At 55.0% G+C, this 22973-nt stretch overlaps 1 protein-coding gene across 1 annotated transcript in view; it reads left to right on the top strand.

Moving 5' to 3' along the window:
• LOC137363792 (inactive carboxypeptidase-like protein X2) overlaps nt 1-22973 on the top strand; it is a gene marked incomplete at its 3' end in the record, with an annotated part of 161191 nt that overhangs the window by 62242 nt on the left and 75976 nt on the right. The window lies entirely within an intron of this gene.

Genomic DNA, 22973 nt, shown 5'->3' with positions numbered 1-22973 from the left:
CCCCATACACACTGTACCCCATCCACCTCCCCCCACACACACTGTACCTCATCCAACTCCCCCACACATACTGTGCTCCATCCAACTCCCCCACACACACTGTACCCCATCCAACTCCCCCCACACACACTGTACCTCATCCAACTCCCCCACACACACTGTACCTTATCCAACTCCCCCCATACACACTGTACCCCATCCAACTCCCCCCATACACACTGTACCCCATCCAACTCCCCCCATACACACTGTACTCCATCCAACTCCCCCCATACACACTGTACCCCATCCAACTCCCCAATACACACTGTACCCCATCCAACTCCCCCACACACACTGTACCTCATCCAACTCCCCCCACACACACTGTACCTCATCCAACTCCCCCCACACACACTGTACCCCATCCAACTCCCCCATACACACTGTACCCCATCCAACTCCCCGATACACACTGTACCCCATCCAACAACCCCACACACACTGTACCCCATCCAACTCCCCCCACACACACTGTACCCCATCCAACACCCCCATACACACTATACCCCATTCAACTCTCAACACAGGCCCTGTACCTCATCCAACATCCCCATATACACTGTACCTCATCCAACTCCCCCACACTCACTGTACCCCATCCAACTCCCCCACACACACTGTACCCCATCCAACTCCCCCACACACACTGTACCCCATCCAACTCCCCCACACACACTGTACCTCATCCAACTCCCCCACACACACTGTACCCCATCCAACTCCCCCATACACACTGTACCCCATCCAACTCCCCGATACACACTGTACCCCATCCAACAACCCCACACACACTGTACCCCATCCAACTCCCCCCACACACACTGTACCCCATCCAACACCCCCAAACACACTATACCCCATTCAACTCTCAACACAGGCCCTGTACCTCGTCCAACATCCCCATACACACTGTACCTCATTCAACTCCCCCACACACACTGTACCCCATCCAACTCCCCCACACACACTGTACCCCATCCAACACCCCCACACACACTGTACCCCATCCAACTCCCCAATTCACACTGTACCCCATCCAACTCCCCAATACACACTGTACCCCATCCAACTCCCCCCACACACACTGTACCCCATCCAACACCCCCACACACACTGTACCCCATCCAACTCCCCAATACACGCTTTACCTCAACCAACTCCCCATACACACTGTCCCCCATCCAACTCTCCCCACACACACTGTACCCCATCCAACTCCCCAATACACACTGTACCCCATCCAACTCCCCCCACACACACTGTACCCCATCCAACTCCCCAATACACACTGTACCCCATCCAACTCCCCCCACACACACTGTATCCCATCCAACTCCCCAATACACACTGTACCCCATCCAACTCCCCCCACACACACTGTACCTCATCCAACTCCCCCCACACACACTGTACCCCATCCAACACCCCCACGCACACTGTACCCCATCCAACTCCCCCCACACACACTGTACCCCATCCAACTCCCGCACACACACTGTACCCCATCCAACTCCCCAATACACACTGTACCTCATCCAACTCCCCCCACACACACTGTACCCCATCCAACACCCCCACACACACTGTACCCCCATCCAACTCCCCCCACACACACTGTACCCCATCCAACTCCCCCACACACACTGTACCCCATCCAACTCCCCAATACACACTGTACCCCATCCAACTCCCCCACACACACTGTACCTCATCCAACTCCCCCACACACACTGTACCTCATCCAACTCCCCCACACACACTGTACCTGATCCAACTCCCCCCACACACACTGTACCCCATCCAACTCCCCCACACACACTGTACCCCATCCAACTCCCCCACACACACTGTACCCCATCCAACTCCCCCACACACACTGTACCACATCCAAATCCCCCACACACACTGTACCCCATCCAACTCCCCCACACACACTGTACCCCATCCAACTCCCCCATACACACTGTACCCCATCCAACTCCCCCACACACACTGTACCTCATCCAACTCCCCCCACACACACTGTACCCCATCCAACTCCCCCACACACACTGTACCTCATCCAACTCCCCCCACACACACTGTACCCCATCCAACTCCCCCCACACACACTGTACCCCATCCAACACCCCCATACTCACTGTACCCCATCCAACTCCCCCACACACACTGTACCCCATCCAACTCCCCCATGCACACTGTACCCCATCCAACTCCCCCACACACACTGTACCTCATCCAACTCCCCCATACACACTGTACCCCATCCAACTCCCCCACACACACTGTACCTCATCCAACTCCCCCCACACACACTGTACCCCATCCAACTCCCCCACACACACTGTACCTCATCCAACTCCCCCCACACACACTGTACCCCATCCAACTCCCCCCACACACACTGTACCCCATCCAACACCCCCATACACACTATACCCCATTCAACTCTCAACACAGGCCCTGTACCTCATCCAACATCCCCATACACACTGTACCTCATCCAACTCCCCCACACACACTGTACCCCATCCAACTCCCCCACACACACTGTACCTCATCCAACTCCCCCACACACACTGTACCCCATCCAACTCCCCCACACACACTGTACCCCATCCAACTCCCCCCATACACACTGTACCCCATCCAACTCCCCCCATACACACTGTACCCCATCCAACTCCCCCACACACACTGTACCCCATCCAACTCCCCCACACACACTGTACCTCATCCAACTCCCCCACACACACTGTACCTCATCCAACTCCCCCACGCACACTATACCTCATCCAACTCCTCCATACACACTGTACCCCATCCAGCTCCCCCCATACACACTGTACCTCATCCAACTCCCCCCACACACACTGTACCCCATCCAACTCCCCCCACACACACTGTACCTCATCCAACTCCCCCATACACACTGTACCCCATCCAACTCCCCCATACACACTGTACCCCATCCAACTCCCTCACACACACTGTACCCCATCCAACTCCCCCCACACACACTGTGCCCCATCCAACTCCCCGATACACTCTGTACCCCATCCAACTCCCCCATACACACTGTACCCCATCCAACTCCCCGATACACTCTGTACCCCATCCTACTCCCCCATACACACTGTACCCCATCCAACTCCCCAATACACACTGTACCCCATCCAACTCCCCCACACACACTGTACCCCATCCAACTCCCCGATACACTCTGTACCTCATCCAACTCCCCCACACACAGTATACACGATCCAACTCCCCCACACACACTGTACCCCATCCAACTCCCCCACACACTATCCACCATCCAACTCCCCCCATACACACTGTACCCCATCCAACTCCCCCATACACACTGTACCCCATCCAACTCCCTCACACACACTGTAACCCATCCAACTCCCCCCACACACACTGTACCCCATCCAACTCCCTCACACACACTGTACCTCATCCAACTCCCCCACGCACACTATACCTCATCCAACTCCTCCATACACACTGTACCCCATCCAGCTCCCCCCATACACACTGTACCTCATCCAACTCCCCCCACACACACTGTACCCCATCCAACTCCCCCCACACACACTGTACCTCATCCAACTCCCCCATACAAACTGTACACCATCCAACTCCCCCATACACACTGTACCCCATCCAACTCCCTCACACACACTGTACCCCATCCAACTCCCCCCACACACACTGTGCCCCATCCAACTCCCCGATACACTCTGTACCCCATCCAACTCCCCCATACACACTGTACCCCATCCAACTCCCCGATACACTCTGTACCCCATCCTACTCCCCCATACACACTGTACCCCATCCAACTCCCCAATACACACTGTACCCCATCCAACTCCCCCACACACACTGTACCCCATCCAACTCCCCGATACACTCTGTACCTCATCCAACTCCCCCACACACCGTATACACGATCCAACTCCCCCACACACACTGTACCCCATCCAACTCCCCCACACACTATCCACCATCCAACTCCCCCCATACACACTGTACCCCATCCAACTCCCCCATACACACTGTACCCCATCCAACTCCCTCACACACACTGTAACCCATCCAACTCCCCCCACACACACTGTACCCCATCCAACTCCCTCACACACACTGTAACCCATCCAACTCCCCCCACACACACTGTACCCCATCCAACTCCCCCCACACACACTGTGCCCCATCCAGATCCCCCATGCACACTGTACCCCACCCAACTCCCCCATACACACTGTACCCCATCCAACTCCCCCAGAGACACTGTACCCCGCCCAACTCCCCCATACACAATGTACCCCATCCAACTCCCCCCAACACACTGTGCCCCATCCAACTCCCCCATTCACACTGAACCTCATCCAACTCCCCATACACACTGTACCCCATCCAACTCCCCCACACACAATGTTCCCCATCCAACTCCCCCACACACAATTTACCCCATCCAACTCCCCCATACACACTGTACCTCATCCAACTCTCCCCACACACACTGTACCCCATCCAACTCTCCCACACACACTGTACCCCATCCAACTCCCCCATACACACTGTACCCCATCCAATTCCCCCCACACACACTGTACCTCATCCAACTCCCCCCACACACACTGTACCCCATCCAACACCCCCACACACACTGTACCTCATCCAACTCCCCCCACACACACTGTACCCCATCCAACTCCCCCATACACACTGTACCTCATCCAACTCCTCCCATACACACTGTACCCCATCCAACTCCCCAATACACACTGGACCCCATCCAACTCCCCCACACACACTGTACCTCATCCAACTCCCCCCACACACACTGTACCCCATCCAACTCCCCCATACACACTGTACCCCATCCAACTCCCCGATACACACTGTACTCCATCCAACACCCCCACACACACTGTACCCCATCCAACTCCCCCCACACACACTGTACCCCATCCAACACCCCCACACACGCTGTACCCCATCCAACTCCCCCGACACACACTGTACCCCATCCAACACCCCCACACACACTGTACCCCATCCAACTCTCCCCACACACACTGTACCCCATCCAACTCCCCCCACACACACTGTACCTCATCCAACATCCCCATACACACTGTACCCCATCCAACTCCCCCCACACACACTGTACCTCATCCAACATCCCCATACACACTGTACCCCATCCACCTCCCCCCACACACACTGTACCTCATCCAACTCCCCCACACACACTGTGCTCCATCCAACTCCCCCACACACACTGTACCCCATCCAACTCCCCCCACACACACTGTACCTCATCCAACTCCCCCACACACACTGTACCTTATCCAACTCCCCCCATACACACTGTACCCCATCCAACTCCCCCCATACACACTGTACCCCATCCAACTCCCCCCATACACACTGTACTCCATCCAACTCCCCCCATACACACTGTACCCCATCCAACTCCCCAATACACACTGTACCCCATCCAACTCCCCCACACACACTGTACCTCATCCAACTCCCCCCACACACACTGTACCTCATCCAACTCCCCCCACACACACTGTACCCCATCCAACTCCCCCATACACACTGTACCCCATCCAACTCCCCGATACACACTGTACCCCATCCAACAACCCCACACACACTGTACCCCATCCAACTCCCCCCACACACACTGTACCCCATCCAACACCCCCATACACACTATACCCCATTCAACTCTCAACACAGGCCCTGTACCTCATCCAACATCCCCATATACACTGTACCTCATCCAACTCCCCCACACTCACTGTACCCCATCCAACTCCCCCACACACACTGTACCCCATCCAACTCCCCCACACACACTGTACCCCATCCAACTCCCCCACACACACTGTACCTCATCCAACTCCCCCACACACACTGTACCCCATCCAACTCCCCCATACACACTGTACCCCATCCAACTCCCCGATACACACTGTACCCCATCCAACAACCCCACACACACTGTACCCCATCCAACTCCCCCCACACACACTGTACCCCATCCAACACCCCCAAACACACTATACCCCATTCAACTCTCAACACAGGCCCTGTACCTCATCCAACATCCCCATACACACTGTACCTCATTCAACTCCCCCACACACACTGTACCCCATCCAACTCCCCCACACACACTGTACCCCATCCAACACCCCCACACACACTGTACCCCATCCAACTCCCCAATTCACACTGTACCCCATCCAACTCCCCAATACACACTGTACCCCATCCAACTCCCCCACACACACTGTACCCCATCCAACACCCCCACACACACTGTACCCCATCCAACTCTCCGCACACACACTGTACCTCATCCAACTCCCCCACACACACTGTACCTCATCCAACTCCCCCCACACACACTGTACCCCATCCAACACCCCCACACACACTGTACCCCATCCAACTCCCCAATACACGCTTTACCTCAACCAACTCCCCATACACACTGTCCCCCATCCAACTCTCCCCACACACACTGTACCCCATCCAACTCCCCAATACACACTGTACCCCATCCAACTCCCCCCACACACACTGTACCCCATCCAACTCCCCAATACACACTGTACCCCATCCAACTCCCCCCACACACACTGTATCCCATCCAACTCCCCAATACACACTGTACCCCATCCAACTCCCCCCACACACACTGTACCTCATCCAACTCCCCCCACACACACTGTACCCCATCCAACACCCCCACGCACACTGTACCCCATCCAACTCCCCCCACACACACTGTACCCCATCCAACTCCCGCACACACACTGTACCCCATCCAACTCCCCAATACACACTGTACCTCATCCAACTCCCCCCACACACACTGTACCCCATCCAACACCCCCACACACACTGTACCCCATCCAACTCCCCCCACACACACTGTACCCCATCCAACTCCCCCACACACACTGTACCCCATCCAACTCCCCAATACACACTGTACCCCATCCAACTCCCCCACACACACTGTACCTCATCCAACTCCCCCACACACACTGTACCTCATCCAACTCCCCCACACACACTGTACCTGATCCAACTCCCCCCACACACACTGTACCCCATCCAACTCCCCCACACACACTGTACCCCATCCAACTCCCCCACACACACTGTACCCCATCCAACTCCCCCACACACACTGTACCACATCCAAATCCCCCACACACACTGTACCCCATCCAACTCCCCCACACACACTGTACCCCATCCAACTCCCCCACACACACTGTACCTCATCCAACTCCCCCCACACACACTGTACCCCATCCAACTCCCCCACACACACTGTACCTCATCCAACTCCCCCCACACACACTGTACCCCATCCAACTCCCCCCACACACACTGTACCCCATCCAACACCCCCATACTCACTGTACCCCATCCAACTCCCCCACACACACTGTACCCCATCCAACTCCCCCATGCACACTGTACCCCATCCAACTCCCCCACACACACTGTACCTCATCCAACTCCCCCATACACACTGTACCCCATCCAACTCCCCCACACACACTGTACCTCATCCAACTCCCCCCACACACACTGTACCCCATCCAACTCCCCCACACACACTGTACCTCATCCAACTCCCCCCACACACACTGTACCCCATCCAACTCCCCCCACACACACTGTACCCCATCCAACACCCCCATACACACTATACCCCATTCAACTCTCAACACAGGCCCTGTACCTCATCCAACATCCCCATACACACTGTACCTCATCCAACTCCCCCACACACACTGTACCCCATCCAACTCCCCCACACACACTGTACCTCATCCAACTCCCCCACACACACTGTACCCCATCCAACTCCCCCACACACACTGTACCCCATCCAACTCCCCCCATACACACTGTACCCCATCCAACTCCCCCCATACACACTGTACCCCATCCAACTCCCCCACACACACTGTACCCCATCCAACTCCCCCACACACACTGTACCTCATCCAACTCCCCCACACACACTGTACCTCATCCAACTCCCCCACGCACACTATACCTCATCCAACTCCTCCATACACACTGTACCCCATCCAGCTCCCCCCATACACACTGTACCTCATCCAACTCCCCCCACACACACTGTACCCCATCCAACTCCCCCCACACACACTGTACCTCATCCAACTCCCCCATACACACTGTACCCCATCCAACTCCCCCATACACACTGTACCCCATCCAACTCCCTCACACACACTGTACCCCATCCAACTCCCCCCACACACACTGTGCCCCATCCAACTCCCCGATACACTCTGTACCCCATCCAACTCCTCCATACACACTGTACCCCATCCAACTCCCCGATACACTCTGTACCCCATCCTACTCCCCCATACACACTGTACCCCATCCAACTCCCCAATACACACTGTACCCCATCCAACTCCCCCACACACACTGTACCCCATCCAACTCCCCGATACACTCTGTACCTCATCCAACTCCCCCACACACAGTATACACGATCCAACTCCCCCACACACACTGTACCCCATCCAACTCCCCCACACACTATCCACCATCCAACTCCCCCCATACACACTGTACCCCATCCAACTCCCCCATACACACTGTACCCCATCCAACTCCCTCACACACACTGTAACCCATCCAACTCCCCCCACACACACTGTACCCCATCCAACTCCCTCACACACACTGTAACCCATCCAACTCCCCCCACACACACTGTACCCCATCCAACTCCCCCCACACACACTGTGCCCCATCCAGATCCCCCATGCACACTGTACCCCACCCAACTCCCCGATACACTCTGTACCCCATCCAACTCCCCCATACACACTGTACCCCATCCAACTCCCCGATACACTCTGTACCCCATCCTACTCCCCCATACACACTGTACCCCATCCAACACCCCCATACACACTGTACCCCATCCAACTCCCCCATACACACTGTACCCCATGCAACTCCCCCCATACACACTATACACGATCCAACTCCCCCACACACACTGTACCCCATCCAACTGCCCCACACACTGTCCCCCATCCAACTCCCCCCATACACACTGTACCTAATCCAACTCCCCCACACACACTGTACCCCATCCAACTCCCCCCATACACACTGTACCCCATCCAACTCCCCCATACACACTGTACCCCATCCAACTCCCGCACACACACTGTACCTCATCCAACTCCCCCACACACACTACCCCATCCAACTCCCCCACACACACTGTACCTCATCCAACTCCCCCATACACACTGTACCCCATCCAACTCCCCCCACACACACTGTACCCCATCCAACTCCCCCACACACACTGTACCTCATCCAACTCCCCCCACACACACTGTACCCCATCCAACTCCCCCACACACACTGTACCCCATCCAACTCCCCTCACACACACTGTACCCCATCCAACTCCCCCACACACACTGTACCCCATCCCACTCCCCCCACACACACTGCACCCCATCCAACTCCCCCAAACACACTGTACCCCATCCAACTCCCCCCACACACACTGTACCCCATCCAGCTCCCCCATACACACTGTACCCCATCCAACTCCCCCACACACACTGTACCTCATCCAACTCCCCGACACACACTGTTCCTCATCCATCTCCCTCGACACACACTGTACCCCGTCTAACTCCCCCACACACACTGTACCCCATCCAGCTCCCCCATACACACTGTTCCTCATCCATCTCCCCCGACACACACTGTACCCCGTCTAACTCCCCCACACACACTGTACCCCATCCAACTCCCCCCACACACACTGTTCCTCATCCAACTCCCCCCCACACACTCTGTACCCCATCCATCTCCCCCATACACACTGTACCTCATCCAACTCCCCCCACACACACAGTACCCCATCCAACTCCCCCCATACACACTGTACCCCATCCAACTCCCCCATACACACTGTACCCCATCCAACTCCCCCACACACTCTGTACCCCATCCAACTCCCCCACACACACTGTACCCCATCCAACTCCCCCATACACACTGTACCCCATCCAACTCCCCCACACACTCTGTACCCCATCCAACTCCCCCATACACACTGTACCTCATCCAACTCCCCCACTCACACTGTACCCCATCCAACTCCCCCCACACACACTGTACCTCATCCAACTCCCCCCACACACACTGTACCCCATCCAACTCCCCCCACACACACTGTACCCCATCCAACACCCCCATACACACTATACCCCATTCAACTCTCAACACAGGCCCTGTACCTCATCCAACATCCCCATACACACTGTACCTCATCCAACTCCCCCACACACACTGTACCCCATCCAACTCCCCCACACACACTGTACCTCATCCAACTCCCCCACACACACTGTACCCCATCCAACTCCCCCACACACACTGTACCCCATCCAACTCCCCCCATACACACTGTACCCCATCCAACTCCCCCCATACACACTGTACCCCATCCAACTCCCCCACACACACTGTACCCCATCCAACTCCCCCACACACACTGTACCTCATCCAACTCCCCCACACACACTGTACCTCATCCAACTCCCCCACGCACACTATACCTCATCCAACTCCTCCATACACACTGTACCCCATCCAGCTCCCCCCATACACACTGTACCTCATCCAACTCCCCCCACACACACTGTACCCCATCCAACTCCCCCCACACACACTGTACCTCATCCAACTCCCCCATACACACTGTACCCCATCCAACTCCCCCATACACACTGTACCCCATCCAACTCCCTCACACACACTGTACCCCATCCAACTCCCCCCACACACACTGTGCCCCATCCAACTCCCCGATACACTCTGTACCCCATCCAACTCCCCCATACACACTGTACCCCATCCAACTCCCCGATACACTCTGTACCCCATCCTACTCCCCCATACACACTGTACCCCATCCAACTCCCCAATACACACTGTACCCCATCCAACTCCCCCACACACACTGTACCCCATCCAACTCCGCGATACACTCTGTACCTCATCCAACTCCCCCACACACAGTATACACGATCCAACTCCCCCACACACACTGTACCCCATCCAACTCCCCCACACACTATCCACCATCCAACTCCCCCCATACTCACTGTACCCCATCCAACTCCCCCATACACACTGTACCCCATCCAACTCCCTCACACACACTGTAACCCATCCAACTCCCCCCACACACACTGTACCCCATCCAACTCCCTCACACACACTGTAACCCATCCAACTCCCCCCACACACACTGTACCCCATCCAACTCCCCCCACACACACTGTGCCCCATCCAGATCCCCCATGCACACTGTACCCCACCCAACTCCCCGATACACTCTGTACCCCATCCAACTCCCCCATACACACTGTACTCCATCCAACTCCCCGATACACTCTGTACCCCATCCTACTCCCCCATACACACTGTACCCCATCCAACACCCCCATACACACTGTACCCCATCCAACTCCCCCATACACACTGTACCCCATCCAACTCCCCCCATACACACTATACACGATCCAACTCCCCCACACACACTGTACCCCATCCAACTGCCCCACACACTGTCCCCCATCCAACTCCCCCCATACACACTGTACCTAATCCAACTCCCCCACACACACTGTACCCCATCCAACTCCCCCCATACACACTGTACCCCATCCAACTCCCCCATACACACTGTACCCCATCCAACTCCCGCACACACACTGTACCTCATCCAACTCCCCCACACACACTACCCCATCCAACTCCCCCACACACACTGTACCTCATCCAACTCCCCCATACACACTGTACCCCATCCAACTCCCCCCACACACACTGTACCCCATCCAACTCCCCCACACACACTGTACCTCATCCAACTCCCCCCACACACACTGTACCCCATCCAACTCCCCCACACACACTGTACCCCATCCAACTCCCCTCACACACACTGTACCCCATCCAACTCCCCTCACACACACTGTACCCCATCCAACTCCCCCAAACACACTGTACCCCATCCAACTCCCCCCACACACACTGTACCCCATCCAGCTCCCCCATACACACTGTACCCCATCCAACTCCCCCACACACACTGTACCTCATCCAACTCCCCGACACACACTGTTCCTCATCCATCTCCCTCGACACACACTGTACCCCGTCTAACTCCCCCACACACACTGTACCCCATCCAGCTCCCCCATACACACTGTTCCTCATCCATCTCCCCCGACACACACTGTACCCCGTCTAACTCCCCCACACACACTGTACCCCATCCAACTCCCCCCACACACACTGTTCCTCATCCAACTCCCCCCCACACACTCTGTACCCCATCCATCTCCCCCATACACACTGTACCTCATCCAACTCCCCCCACACACACAGTACCCCATCCAACTCCCCCCATACACACTGTACCCCATCCAACTCCCCCATACACACTGTACCCCATCCAACTCCCCCACACACTCTGTACCCCATCCAACTCCCCCACACACACTGTACCCCATCCAACTCCCCCATACACACTGTACCCCATCCAACTCCCCCACACACTCTGTACCCCATCCAACTCCCCCATACACACTGTACCTCATCCAACTCCCCCACTCACACTGTACCCCATCCAACTCCCCCCACACACACTGTACCTCATCCAACTCCCCCACTCACACTGTACCCCATCCAACTCCCCCACACACACTGTACCTCATCCAACTCCCCCATTCACACTGTACCCCATCCAACTCACCCACACACACTGTACCCCATCCAACTCCCCCCACACACCCTGTACCCCATCCAACTCACCCACTCACACTGTACCCCGTCTAACTCCCACACACACACTGTACCCTATCCAACTCCCCCATACACACAGTACCCCATCCAACTCCCCCATACACCCCGTACCCCATCCAGCTCCCCCATGCACCCTGTACCCCATCCAACTCCCCCACACACTCTGTACCCCATCCAACTCCCCCACACACTCTGTACCCCATCCAACTCCCCCACACACTCTGTACCCCATCCAACTCCCCCATACACACTGTACCCCATCCATCTCCCTTGACACACACTGTACCCCATCCCACTCCACCCACACACACTGTACCCCATCCAACTCCCCCATACACTCTGTACCCCATCCAACTCCTCCCACACACCCTGTACCCCATCCAACTCCCCCATACACACTATACCCCATCCAACTGCCCCACACACACTGTACCTCATCCAACTCCCCCACACACTCTGTACCCCATCCAACTCCCCCATACACACTGTACCCCATCCATCTCCCTCGACACACACTGTACCCCATCCCACTCCCCCCACACACACTGTACCCCATCCAACTCCCCCATACACCCTGTACCCCATCCAACTGCCCCACACACACTGTACCTCATCCAACTCCCCCACACACTCTGTCCCCCATCCAACTCCCCCACACACACTGTTCCTCATCCATCTCCCTCGACACACACTGTACCCCGTCTAACTCCCCCACACACACTGTACCCCATCCAACTCCCCCATACACAGTATCCCATCCAACTCCCCCATACACCCTGTACCCCATCCAACTCCCCCATACACCCTGTACCCCATCCAACTCCCCCACACACTCTGTACCCCATCCAACTCCCCCACACACTCTGTACCCCATCCAATCCCCCATACACACTGTACCCCATCCAACTCCCCCCACACACACTGTACCCCATCCAACTCCCCCACACACACTGTACCTCATCCAACTCCCCCCACACACACTGTACCCCATCCAACTTCCCCACACACACTGTACCCCATCCAACTCCCCCACACACACTGTACCTCATCCAACTCCCCCACGCACACTATACTTCATCCAACTCCTCCATACACACTGTACCTCATCCAACTCCCCCATACAACTGCACCCCATCCAACTCCCCCATACACACTGTACCCCATCCAACTCCCTCACACACACTGTACCCCATCCAACTCCCCCCACACACACTGTACCCCATCCAACTCCCCCCACACACACTGTACCCCATCCAACTCCCCCCACACACACTGTGCCCCATCCAAATCCCCCATACACACTGTACCCCACCCAACTCCCCGATACACTCTGTACCCCATCCAACTCCCCCATACACACTGTACCCCATCCAACTCCCCGATACACTCTGTACCCCATCCTACTCCCCCATACACACTGTACCCCATCCAACACTCCCATACACACTGTACCCCATCCAACTCCCCCATACACACTGTACCCCATCCAACTCCCCGATACACTCTGTACCTCATCCAACTCCCCCACACACACTGTACACGATCCAACTCCCCCACACACACTGTCCCCCATCCAACTCCCCCCATACACACTGTACCTAATCCAACTCCCCCACACACACTGTACCCCATCCAACACCCCCCATACACACTGTACCCCATCCAACTCCCCCATACACACTGTACCCCATCCAACTCCCGCTCACACACTGTACCTCATCCAACTCCCCCACACACACTACCCCATCCAACTCCCCCACACACACTATACCTCATCCAACTCCCCCATACACACTGTACCCCATCCAACTCCCCCCACACACACTGTACCCCATCCAACTCCCCCACACACACTGTACCTCATCCAACTCCCCCCACACACACTGTACCCCATCCAACTCCCCCACACACACTGTACCCCATCCAACTCCCCTCACACACTCTGTACCCCATCCAACTCCCCCATACACACTGTACCCCATCCATCTCCCTTGACAAACACTGTACCCCATCCCACTCCCCCCACACACACTGTACCCCATCCAACTCCCCCATACACTCTGTACCCCATCCAACTCCCCCCACACACCCTGTACCCCATCCAACTCCCCCATACACACTATACCCCATCCAACTCCCCCACACACACTGTTCCTCATCCATCTCCCTCGACACACACTGTACCCCGTCTAACTCCCCCACACACACTGTACCCCATCCAACTCCCCCATACACACAGTACCCCATCCAACTCCCCCATACACCCTGTACCCCATCCAACTCCCCCATACACCCTGTACCCCATCCAACTCCCCCACACACTCTGTACCCCATCCAACTCCCCCACACACTCTGTACCCCATCATATCCCCCATACACACTGTACCCCATCCAACTCCCCCCACACACACTGTACCCCATGCAACTCCCCCACACACACTGTACCTCATCCAACTCCCCCCACACACACTGTACCCCATCCAACTTCCCCACACACACTGTACCCCATCCAACTCCCCCACACACACTGTACCTCATCCAACTCCCCCACGCACACTATACCTCATCCAACTCCTCCATACACACTGTACCTCATCCAACTCCCCCATACAACTGTACCCCATCCAACTCCCCCATACACACTGTACCCCATCCAACTCCCTCACACACACTGTACCCCATCCAACTCCCCCCACACACACTGTACCCCATCCAACTCCCCCCACACACACTGTACCCCATCCAACTCCCCCCACACACACTGTGCCCCATCCAAATCCCCCATACACACTGTACCCCACCCAACTCCCCGATACACTCTGTACCCCATCCAACTCCCCCATACACACTGTACCCCATCCAACTCCCCGATACACTCTGTACCCCATCCTACTCCCCCATACACACTGTACCCCATCCAACACTCCCATACACACTGTACCCCATCCAACTCCCCCATACACACTGTACCCCATCCAACTCCCCGATACACTCTGTACCTCATCCAACTCCCCCACACACACTGTACACGATCCAACTCCCCCACACACACTGTCCCCCATCCAACTCCCCCCATACACACTGTACCTAATCCAACTCCCCCACACACACTGTACCCCATCCAACACCCCCCATACACACTGTACCCCATCCAACTCTCCCATACACACTGTACCCCATCCAACTCCCGCACACACACTGTACCTCATCCAACTCCCCCACACACACTACCCCATCCAACTCCCCCACACACACTGTACCTCATCCAACTCCCCCATACACACTGTACCCCATCCAACTCCCCCCACACACACTGTACCCCATCCAACTCCCCCACACACACTGTACCTCATCCAACTCCCCCCACACACACTGTACCCCATCCAACTCCCCCACACACACTGTACCCCATCCAACTCCCCTCACACACACTGTACCCCATCCAACTCCCCCACACACACTGTACCCCATCCCACTCCCCCCACACACACTGTACCCCATCCAACTCCCCCATACACACTGTACCCCATCCAACTCCCCCCACACACACTGTACCCCATCCAACTCCCCCATACACACTGTACCCCATCCAACTCCCCCACACACACTGTACCTCATCCAACTCCCCGACACACACTGTTCCTCATCCATCTCCCTCGACACACACTGTACCCCGTCTAACTCCCCCACACACACTGTACCCCATCCAACTCCCCCATACACACTGTTCCTCATCCATCTCCCCCGACACACACTGTACCCCGTCTAACTCCCCCACACACACTGTACCCCATCCAACTCCCCCCACACACACTGTTCCTCATCCAACTCCCCCCCACACACTCTGTACCCCATCCAACTCCCCCCATACACACTGTACCCCATCCAACTCCCCCACATACACTGTACCCCATCCAACACCCCCACACACTCTGTACCCCATCCAACTCCCCCACACACACTGTACCCCATCCAACTCCCCCCACACACACAGTTCCCCATCCAACTCCCCCCATACACACTGTACCCCATCCAACTCCCCCATACACACTGTACCCCATCCAACTCCCCCACACACTCTGTACCCCATCCAATTCCCCCATACACACTGTACCTCATCCAACTCCCCCACTCATACTGTACCCCATCCAACTCCCCCCACACACACTGTACCTCATCCAACTCCCCCATTCACACTGTACCCCATCCAACTCACCCACACACACTGTACCCCATCCAACTCCCCCCACACACCCTGTACCCCATCCAACTCCCCCACTCACACTGTACCCCGTCTAACTCCCCCACACACACTGTACCCCATCCAACTCCCCCATACACACAGTACCCCATCCAACTCCCCCATACACCCTATACCCCATCCAACTCCCCCATACACCCTGTACCCCATCCAACTCCCCCATACACCCTGTACCCCATCCAACTCCCCCATACACCCTGTACCCCATCCAACTCCCCCACACACTCTGTACCCCATCCAACTCCCCCATACACATTGTACCCCATCCAACTCCCCCATACACACTGTACCCCATCCAACTCCCCCACAAACTCTGTACCCCATCCAACTCCCCCACACACTCTGTACCCCATCCAACTCCCCCACACACTCTGTACCCCATCCAACTCCCCCACACACTCTGTACCCCATCCAACTCCCCCACACACTCTGTACCCCATCCAACTCCCCCATACACACTGTACCCCATCCATCTCCCTCGACACACACTGTACCTCTTCCCACTCCCCCCACACACACTGTACCCCATCCAACTCCCCCATACACTCTGTACCCCATCCAACTCCCCCCACACACACTGTACCCCATCCAACTCCCCCATACACACTAAACCCCATCCAACTCCCCCACACACACTGTACCTCATCCAACTCCCCCACACACACTGTTCCTCATCCATCTCCCTCGACACACACTGTACCCCGTCTAACTCCCCCACACACACTGTACCCCATCCAACTCCCCCATACACACAGTACCCCATCCAACTCCCCCGTACACCCTGTACCCCATCCAACTCCCCCATACACACTGTACCCCATCCAACTCCCCCATACACACTGTACCCCATCAAACTCCCCCACACACTCTACCCCATCCAACTCCCCCACACACTCTGTACCCCATCCAACTCCCCCACACACTCTGTACCCCATCCAACTCCCCCACACACTCTGTACCCCATCCAACTCCCCCACACACTCTGTACCCCATCCAACTCCCCCATACACACTGTACCCCATCCAACTCCCCCACGCACACTGTTCCTCATCCAACTCCCCGATACACACTGTACCCCATCCATCTTTTGTTGCAGCAGCTTTTTCTGAAGCAGCGATAGTGCGAGCGAGGTGTCAGCTGGGAAGGTGAGTTTCAGTTTAAAATAACTTACCTTTTGTTTCGGCGCACAAGGGGACTGCTGGGTAAGTAAACCTATATATTCGGGCAGTGGCTAAACCCGAAACACTACACGTGTAGTGTCTCCCACCCATCCTCCTCCTCTAACCAAAAAAAAAGGACTCTTGTGTGGAGGGTTTGGTAAGGTAAGGTTTTCCTTTATTTATTTATTATTTTTTTTAATTCTCTGTTGTCAATTTAGAGCAGAGGGGATGGAAGCTCGGGCAGTTGCATGCTCCTCTTGCAGGATGTGGGAGGTGAGGGTCACCACTGGTGTCCCTGCTGACTTCACCTGTGAGAAGTGCACCCAACTCCAGCTCCTCGCAGACCGCGTGAGGGAACTGGAGCTGGAGCTGGATGAACTTCGGATCATTCAGGATGCTGAGGGGGTGATAGCGATCAGTTATAAGGAAGTAGTGACACCTAAGTTACAGGATAAAGGTAGCTGGGTGACCGTCAGGGGAGGGAAAGGGAATAGGCGCACAATGCAGGGATCCCCTGTGGCCGTTCCCCTCAATATTTCATATACCGTTTTGGATACGGTTGGGGGGGGGACCTACCAGAGGAAAGCCACAGTGGCCAGGTCTCTGGCACTGAGCCTGGCTCAGTGGCTCAGAAGGGAAGGGGGGAGAATAGGAGAGCGATAGTGATAGGAGATTCAATGGTTAGAGCAACAGACAGGAGATTCTGTAGTCGCGAACAAGACTCCCGGATGGAATGTTGCCTCCCGGGTGCCAGGGTCAGGGATGTCTCGGATCGAGTCTACAGGATTCTTAAGGGGGAGGGGGAGCAGCCAGAGGTCGTGGTACACATCGGTACCAATGACATAGCTAGGAAAAGGGATGAGGACCTGAAAAGCGAATATAGGGAGTTAGGTTGGAAGCTGAAAGGCAGGACGAGCAGAGTAGTAATCTCAGGATTGTTACCGGTGCCACGTGCTAGTGAGGCTAGAAACAGAGAGCGAGTGCAGCTGAACACGTGGCTACAGAACTGGTGTAGGAGGGAGGGCTTCAGATATGTGGATCATTGGGATACTTTCTGGGGAAGGCGGGACCTGTACAAGAAGGACGGGTTGCATCTGAACTGGAGGGGCACCAATATCCTGGGTGGGAGGTTGGCTAGAGCTCTTCGGGAGGGTTTAAACTAGTTTGGCAGGGGGATGGGAACCAGAGCCACGGATCAGTGGATGGGGTAGCTGTTGAACAGGCAGATACCGAGTGCAGAGAGTCTGTGAGGAAGGTTAGACAGTTGACAGGGCAAAGTTGCAGCCAGTATGATGGGTTGAAGTGTGTCTATTTTAACGCAAGAAGTGTCAGGAATAAGGGTGATGAACTTAGAGCATGGATCAGTACTTGGAGCTACGATGTTGTGGCCATTACAGAGACTTGGATATCTCAGGGGCAGGAATGGATGCTGGATGTTCCGGGGTTTAGATGTTTCAAAAGGAATAGGGAGGGAGGTAAAAGAGGTGGGGGAGTGGCATTGCTAATCAGGGATGGTATCACAGCTGCAGAAAGGGAGCTCGTCGAGGAGGGTTTGTCGACTGAGTCATTATGGGTGGATGTCAGAAACAGGAAAGGAGCAGTCACTTTGTTGGGAGTTTCCTATAGACCCCCCAATAGCAACAGAGACATGGAGGAACAGATTGGGAGGCAGATTTTGGAAAGGTGCTGAAGTAACAGGGTTGTTGTCATGGGTGACTTCAACTTCCCTAATATTGATTGGAACCTCCTTAGTGCATATAGTTTGGATGGAGCAGTTTTTGTCAGGTGTGTCCAGGAAGGTTTCCTGACTCAATATGTAGATAGGCCGACTAGAGGGGAGACTATGTTGGACTTGGTGCTTGGCAACGAACCAGGCCAGGTGGCAGATCTCTCGGTGGGAGAGCATTTCGGTGATAGTGATCACAACTCCCTGACCTTTACTATAGTCATGGAGAGGGACAGGAGCAGACGGGATGGGAAAATATTTAATTGGGGGAGGGGGAATTACAATGCTATTAGGCAGGAACTGGGGAGCATAAAATGGGAACAGATGTTCTCAGGGAAATGCACGACAGAAATGTGGAGGTTGTTTAGGGAGCACTTGCTGCGACTGCTGGATAGGTTTGTCCCGATGAGGCAGGGAAGGGATGGTGGGGTGAAGGAACCTTGGATGACAAGAGATGTGGAACAGCAAGTCAAGAGGAAGAAGGAAGCTTACTTAAGGTTGAGGAAGCAAGGATCAGACAGGGATCTAGAGGGTTACAAGGTAGCCAGGAAGGAACTGAAGAATGGACCTAGGAGAGCTAGAAGGGGACATGAAAAAGTCTTGGCGGGTAGGATTAAGGAAAATCCCAGGGCGTTCTACACTTATGTGAGGAACAAGAGGATGGCCAGAGTGAGGGTAGGGCCGATCAGGGATAGTGGAGGGAACTTGTGCCTGGAGTCGGAGGAGGTAGGGGAGGTCCTAAATGAATACTTTGCTTCAGTATTCACTAGTGAGAGGGACCTGGTCGTTTGTGAGGACAGCGTGGAACAGGCTGATATGCTCGAACAGGTAGAGGTTAAGAGGGAGGATGTGCTGGAAATTTTGAATGATATGAGGACAGATAAGTCCCCGGGGCCAGACGGGATATACCCAAGGATATTACGGGAAGCGAGGGAAGAGATTGCTGCGCCTTTGGTAATGATCTTTGCATCTTCACTGTCCACTGGAGTAGTACCGGATGATTGGAGGGTGGCAAATGTTCCCTTGTTCAAGAAAGGGAATAGGGATAACCCTGGGAATTATAGACCAGTCAGTCTTACGTCGGTAGTGGGCAAATTATTGGAGAGGATTCTGAGAGACAGGATTTATGATTATTTGGAAAAGCATGGTTTGATTAGAGACAGTCAGCATGGCTTTGTGAGGGGCAGGTCATGCCTCACAAGCCTTATTGAATTCTTTGAAGATGTGACAATACACATTGATGAAGGAAGAGCAGTGGATGTGGTGTGTATGGAATTTAGCAAGGCATTCCCCATGGTAGGCTCATTCAGAAAGTAAGGAGGCATGGGATACAGGGAAGGTTTGCTGTCTGGATACAGAATTGGCTGGCCCATAGAAGACAGAGGGTGGTAGTAGATGGAAAGTATTCAGCATGGAGCTCGGTGACCAGTGATGTTCCACAGGGATCTGTTCTGAGACCTCTGCTCTTTGTGATTTTTATAAATGACTTGGATGAGGAAGTGGAAGGCTGGGTTAGCAAGTTTGCCGATGACACGAAGGTTGCTGGAGTTGTGGATAGTGTGGAAGGCTGTTGTCGGTTGCAACGGGACATTGACAGGATGCAGAGCTGGGCTGAGAAGTGGCAGATGGCGTTCAACCTGGAAAAGTGTGAAGTGATTCATTTTGGAAGGTCGAATTTGAATGCGGAATACAGGCTTAAAGACAGGATTCTTGGTAGTGTGGAGGAACAGAGGGATCATGGGGTCCATGTCCATGGATCGCTCAAAGTTGCCACCCAAGTTGATAGGGTTGTTAAAGCGTATGGTGTGTTGGCTTTCATTCACAGAGGGATTGAGTTTAAGAGCCGCGAGGTTATGCTGCAGCTCTATAAGTCCCTGGTTAGACCACACTTGGAATATTGTGTTCAGTTCTCGTTGCCTCATTATAGGAAGGATGTGGAAGCTTTAGAGAGGGTGCAGAGGAGATTTACCAGGATGCTGCCTGGACTGGAGGGCATGTCCTACGAAGAAAGGTTGAGGGAGCTCGGGCTTTTCTCATTGGAGCGAAGAAGGATGAGAGTTGACTTGATCGAGGGGTACAAGATGATGAGAGGCATAGATAGAGTGGATAGCTAGAGACTTTTTCCCAGGGTGGAAAGGGCTATCACCAGGGGGCGTAATTTTAAGGTGATTGGAGGAAGGTTTCGGGGAGATGTCAGAGGTAGGTTCTTTACACAGAGAGTGGTGGGTGCGTGGAATGCACTGCCAGCGGTGGTAGTAGAAGCAGATACATTAGGGACATTTAAGCGACTCTTGGATAGGTACATGGATGATAGTAGAATGAAGGGTAGGTAGTTAGTTTGATCTTAGAGTAGGTTAATAGGTTCGGCACAACATCGTGGGCCGAAGGGCCTGTACTGTGCTGTACTGTTCTATGTTCTATGTTAACTCCCCCACACATATCCTGTACCCCATCCAACACCCGGTTCCCCACCATCTGTACCCCATCCAATTGCCCCCTCACACACTATACTCTTTCTAACTCCCCCCACACAATGTACCACATCCAACTGCCCCCCCCACCCACACAAAATGTACAGCATCCAAATCCCCCCACACACACTGTACCCCATCCAGCTCCCCCACCTCTGACATTTTCCCATTGAACTCCCTGCCCCCCCCAACTGTATCCCATCCATCTTCCCCCTCATACAAACACTTTACCCCATCCAACTCCCCCACATACACACTGTACCCCATCCAATTCCCCCATAAACACTTTACCCCATCCAACTCCCCGTCTCCCACCATCTGTACCCCATCCAATTGCCCCCCCACACACTGTACTCTTTCTA

The sequence above is a fragment of the Heterodontus francisci genome, unplaced genomic scaffold (genome assembly GCF_036365525.1).
Source record: "Heterodontus francisci isolate sHetFra1 unplaced genomic scaffold, sHetFra1.hap1 HAP1_SCAFFOLD_1081, whole genome shotgun sequence".
NCBI classification, from domain to species: Eukaryota; Metazoa; Chordata; class Chondrichthyes; order Heterodontiformes; family Heterodontidae; genus Heterodontus; species Heterodontus francisci.
Note: the sequence above shows the minus strand (reverse complement) of the source record. Positions and strands in the feature narration are given on the sequence as shown.